The 5,382-nt window shown below is 43.2% G+C and overlaps 1 long non-coding RNA gene across 1 annotated transcript in view; it reads left to right on the top strand.

Annotated features, from left to right (window-relative positions):
* The first annotated feature begins 798 nt into the window (after positions 1–798).
* The window catches only part of LOC116661448, a 7,569-nt gene continuing 2,985 nt past the window's right edge, over positions 799–5,382 (top strand). Inside the window, exon 1 of the long non-coding RNA XR_004317301.1 lies at positions 799–1,003. This is a non-coding gene — a long non-coding RNA (uncharacterized LOC116661448). The remainder of the gene's footprint in view (positions 1,004–5,382) is intronic.

Here is a 5,382-nt window from a genome sequence, read left to right as displayed (position 1 = left end):
GTGGTTGGCTGCCACTCTGTGACGTCCTGGGCTTTTTCTGGCCCCATGCGTCTATACGGGGTAGTCAAGTTTCCACTTACCCATTCTGATTTCCCATATATTGTTCTCCAGAGGCAACAGAGAGGCCACTGGAAAGAGGCCACAGATAAGGTGGTGAACCCAAACTGAATACCTGTTGAAGGAATGGACACACAACATGGAGTGGTGGATGGATGGAAGGAGAACACCAATTCCTTTACTCCTGTAAAGAGAGAGGGGCAAATGGTGAACTAAATCCAAAAGAGAAAAGACATTCATGGTAATAATAATGTTCAACAGTGAAAGAAACCAAACAAAAGGCAAATATAAAATCTCTGGGAAGAAGACTAATTACAACCTGTTTCTTTCACATATATAACCTTAGTAGGGATAACATACTTAAAAATTTTTAACCAGCCATAGTTATTTGCTGATAATAAACTTGGGAATCTTGAAGCATATTATTCACTCTCAGTGTTGAAATAATACAATCTTGGAAGATGGTTTGTAATTGAGGATTAAAAAAAGAATATTGTGGATGTATCTAACAATTTAAATAGAAATAAGAAATGTACCTTTGGGAAAGCTATGCATAGAGAATGTTGGAGGAAATACACTGAAAATAGGCAAGTGAGCAAGCTTCCTTGAGTCTACGAAGGTGAGTGCCGCACATTCAGAGGGTCTATGAAGTTATTACAAGTCACAGAAAGGTATGCAATTAAAGTGTCTTCCTAAGCAAAATATCCTTCTTCAGGAATTTTTATCTTGATGTTTCTATGGTCTGTGTGGTCACAGGAAGTCAAAGTTATGGTGGTGGCTTAGAAGTTCTTTTCTCTTTGTCTGTAATTTACATGGCATTGCTACAGACGGGGCAGCAGAGATCTGTGTTAAGCTGTTCCATGGGGTGGGGGAGCGGTTAGAAATGATAAGGCCAGAGATCTAAAAGACTTTTAGACCCTCCCCTCCTAACTGGCAGACCTTTAAAGTAAACTAGCACATGTATGTAACTAAGACAGTGGATGAGAGGCAAATTTATAGTCCCTTTAGTGTTACAGCTCAGTCAAGGGGTAGGGACCACTCTGGCCAGGAACAGCAAGACCATGGATGGGGTGGATGTGTAGGAGGAGCTGACATTTGCTTCTGAACTGAGAGGTAAGGGTGTGTTGCAGAAAAGCAAACAGTGCTGGAAAGATGCAGCAGTTCCACAGCCCAAAAGGAGCTGTCATATTCAGGGAGGTCAGAGAGCAAGACCCAGAGTTAGTGACGCCACAGGGTCAGTAGCATGGCAGCATTGATTTCAGTATCTGTGTCCATAACCCACCTAACCCTACATGAAGTCATCTGCCTACGGGGAGCAGGGAAGGAGCAGAAATGTGTGGGGTGGGTGTAGCCATTGGCAAATTGGCAAGTGGACATCATAAAGAAATGCACTGCTCACCGTCACCATATTGGAAATAGGGCCTCACACTATCAGATCTTCTTCTTATTCAAGAGAACCCAGAAATTAAGACTTTATTAGCAATAAACCCAGTTTAAAACCCAGAAAAGATATTATTTATAATGACAACAAAGGCACAGACTATTCAGAAATAAATGAATGAAAAATGTTAAAATGATTCTGATAAATGACTTAAAAAAAGAATAAAATGATGATTGAAAGAACAGAAGAATGCACCATCCTCTTCAGTGGGCAGACTCAAGTTTGGGGGACATAACCAATTTTTTCTCCAAAATAAATTTAGAATCTGAATGCAAATTTAGTTAATAATCCCAAATGGATTTAAGAAAAAAATCTGAAGGGTGATCCTAAAGTTCTTCCAGAAATATACAGAAATATACAAATAAAATAATGAAGAGGGAGGTTTGAATTTGTAGTATTAGGGATATTCTGGAAAAGGATAAAATAGGACCAACTCTAGGAGGTATTAATCTATGGGCATGGAAACAGTATAGAAATAGTGCACTGAGAGTATGAATGAAATAGAATACATCTCAAGAATAGACGTGGATATTCATGAGATTTTAGTAATATAAAACTGACACTTGAAGTCAGTGGATTCAAGTACTGGAGTAATTAGCTAAATCACTGGAAGACCTGGTACAGTGTCCTCAATTTGACATTAAATTAAATTCCTGATAATATTTTAATTAAAAAATAAAACACCAGAAATAACCCAACATGATTTAATCTTTCAGATATTGAAGTGAGAAGAACTTTGTAAAAAGCTTTTGGAACAAAGGCCAACAACAGCAAAAGGCTAGCAACTCAGCAAGGCCAGAAACGCCAACTGTAAATCAAAACTAACCCTCGCCCAAGCCTCTCTCATGGCCCTGTGTTGCTCTCTGATACTTTCTACACTTTCTTCTTCCCCTTAAAGTCCACTTTCTTGGAGAAGTACCTGCGCTGATGACTCCTCCAGGGCTCAGAACCCTGCAACCCCCACGGCCCTCACTGGGGCACTGAGACAGGATTTGCACTGACGGTGACTGCTTGTTTCAATCCAGTGGGCATTTTCAGCTCCTGTTTATTTGATTACCAGGTAGCTTTTGCCGTGGACAAATATTTTCCTCTCAGTGGAATGTTTTCACCCCTTAATTTTTGTTTTACTTAAATAAATTTAAAAAGCCCAGGCAGAAAATTCTGTGTGCACATATGCACACACACAGATACACACAGAACTGTTTTTTAAAGGCTACCTAATCATAGTCCTCCTCTGCCTTTTCCTCAGTTTTGACAATTAAAGGTGGGCTTTAGCCCTTGCTTTTTTGCCCCACACACCACCCCAGTTCTCACTATGCTCCTTTTAGTCAGTGTTCAAATCCCTCTTAAGCCAGGTTACAGCCTTCTCTGTGTTGCCTCAACTAGTTTTCTCCCAACTTCCCTGCTGTTCTTCTTTCTCTTGGTGGATTTCTCTTCTCCCATTTGCCGTGTACATGGCCCTTTTCCCCAGGCCTCATCTTCAATCCTCCACCTGGCAGGAATGAATCGCCCCCATGGCCTCACCCACAGCTCCTCTGAGCTCCTGACTGGTGAATCCAGCTTAACAACGGACATCACCCCTCAGATGTCCCATAGACTTTTAGCACTCACAATGCCACACACAGAACCATCTCCTCGAAACCATCTCTCCCCTTACACTCCCCCTACAGATCCTCTCTCTGGATGGGTCACTGGAAATTCACCTCAGCAGCTCTGTGGCCCGCCGCCCCGGCCCTGCAGTCCCCTCTGCAGCGGTCAACAATTCTGCCGCCCATATCTCTCTCCCTCTGCCCAGGGCCTCTCTGCAGGTGTGTGCCACTTGCCTGGGCTACCTGTGGTGGTCCCCAAAATATCCTTTCACCCCCAAAATATGGGCCTCCCCCCAAAAATAGTATCTTCCATTCTGCTGCCAGAATAACTAGATCTTCTTCAACGTAAACATTATGCAATTCTCTTGCTTACAAATATTCCAATATATCCCTGTTTCTTTAAGGATACATTGAAGTCTAAGCACACAAGACCCATCGTGACAGAGGCCTTGTGCACCTGATATTCCCACTTTATGGATCCTTTGTTCTAGCCCTACTTGTTCTTCAGTGTGGCCAAGCCGCTTCATGCCGTGTACTCTTATATGTCTCTACCTCTGCATGAATTGTCCACTCCCTCTACCACATATTAGAGAGCTAACTTCCTTCCACCTTTCAAGATTCAGTTCAAATATTCCAGCTCTAGGAAGTCCAATGTGTGTTCACCTGCTTAGCAATCCATCAAATACTCGCCATGCCTCACCTGGCCTGGGGAGTGCAGACACCATGTCTTACCTGTCTTGGTCTCCCCAGCAGTTGATACAGTGTTTGGCACAGCAGGTGCTCAGTGTTTGATGGATGGATAAACGTATGTATCAGTAAAGAGATGAGAGGTCTACAATCCCCCCCAGTTACTCAGCTGCCATTTTGGGAAGTTCATTCTGCGGAGTTAAGGAAATGTCAGTGCAGGTGGTGGGCAGACAGAAAAGAGGTGAGGGCGTGGGGGAGTCAGGCCTGGTCCTGGAGAGTGCAGGAGAGGCGTGGGTGGGAGAGCACTGGAGAGAGAGGGAATGGAGGGGTCGGGTGCAAGGAGATGTTGAGGAACAAATGATATTAAATGCAGTAAATTAAATGGAGAACATAATATATGAAGGGAAGATCAAGTTAACACAGCAAGGGTGGAAAAGGCAGTAGCAGAGACGAAGAGCTCTCACTTCATCACTCACTGCACTTCACTTACGGCACCCACCCTCTGGGAAGGCAGCATCAAATTCTTGAGAGACTGGTGTTTGTGCTGTGGGTGCTCTAAGTACAAAACAGTATCTTATGGCTTCCAGATTTTAAGACTGATAGATTATTTCTCTTATGTCCCATGTCTGAGTTCTCAGGCAGCAGGATCATTCGCTCGTGGGAGAGCTATTGTGGTTAACAACTCAGGGTTACTCTAATAATCTCAAAGGACAGTGGGGAATTCACTAAAACAAATAAAAGAGAAATTTCTCTCAGAAAAAAACATGTGCCATATAGAACCTTGTGGGGATCTTGGGGGCAATATTACCGCCAACTCATCTAACAGTTGTGAGTGCGTTGAAACTCCAAGCTCAAGTCACTTAAACACGTATGAGAACCAGGGTCCAGGCTGTGGTGCTCCAGACATGGACGGGAAGGTGAAAAAGCCTGACTACTGCCTCTGACAGCATCAGTCCAGCCGGGGAGCACAATGGAAACGGACACGATCACGCACCATCAAGACAAGAATCAAGTGCAATTCATGCCTAGAAAGGAGAGCAGCAGAAAATCTGTAAATGTGGAGGGGTTCCTGCCAAGGCTTGGCAAGAGAACTTCCAGGCAGAAAAGCAGAGAAAGTTACTTCAGGCGAAGGAGACTAGGGTTGGTGGCTGGGTGCGAGGCCTAACGAAGCACGGGTGGAGGGCTCCAGGGTCATCTGTCAGAAACTGTTCCCCTTCAGCAGCTAAGATAAACTAAACGGGCAGGTGGGGTGGTCATTAATGATCATGGGGAAAACTGGGAGGAAGAAACTGAGGTCAGGAGATCAGCACCAAAGGCATTTTATTTTAGAGGAACCAAAATATTTCAAAAAGCACTTGGAAATTCTATCTCCCATGAACGAAAAGAACACAAAATAATTTTCACTGCAGCGTTGAATACAGAATAACAGACTGCCTACTCTCAGAAATGGATTGAATTTTCTAATTCGTTAGGGATTATTTAGATAATAAGAAAATGAATAAATCTGAAAAATCTCTCTAGAATAGCTGTTTCTCCATCCTGTTCTGTAGGGTAGGGGGAGGCTGAATTATTTAATTGGTATATTAATGAGACTATAAAGTTCTAAAT

The sequence above is a fragment of the Camelus ferus genome, chromosome 35 (assembly GCF_009834535.1).
Source record: "Camelus ferus isolate YT-003-E chromosome 35, BCGSAC_Cfer_1.0, whole genome shotgun sequence".
Lineage (NCBI taxonomy): Eukaryota > Metazoa > Chordata > Mammalia > Artiodactyla > Camelidae > Camelus > Camelus ferus.
The sequence above is the reverse complement of the archived record's forward strand: the minus strand, read 5'-3'. Positions and strand labels throughout refer to the sequence as shown.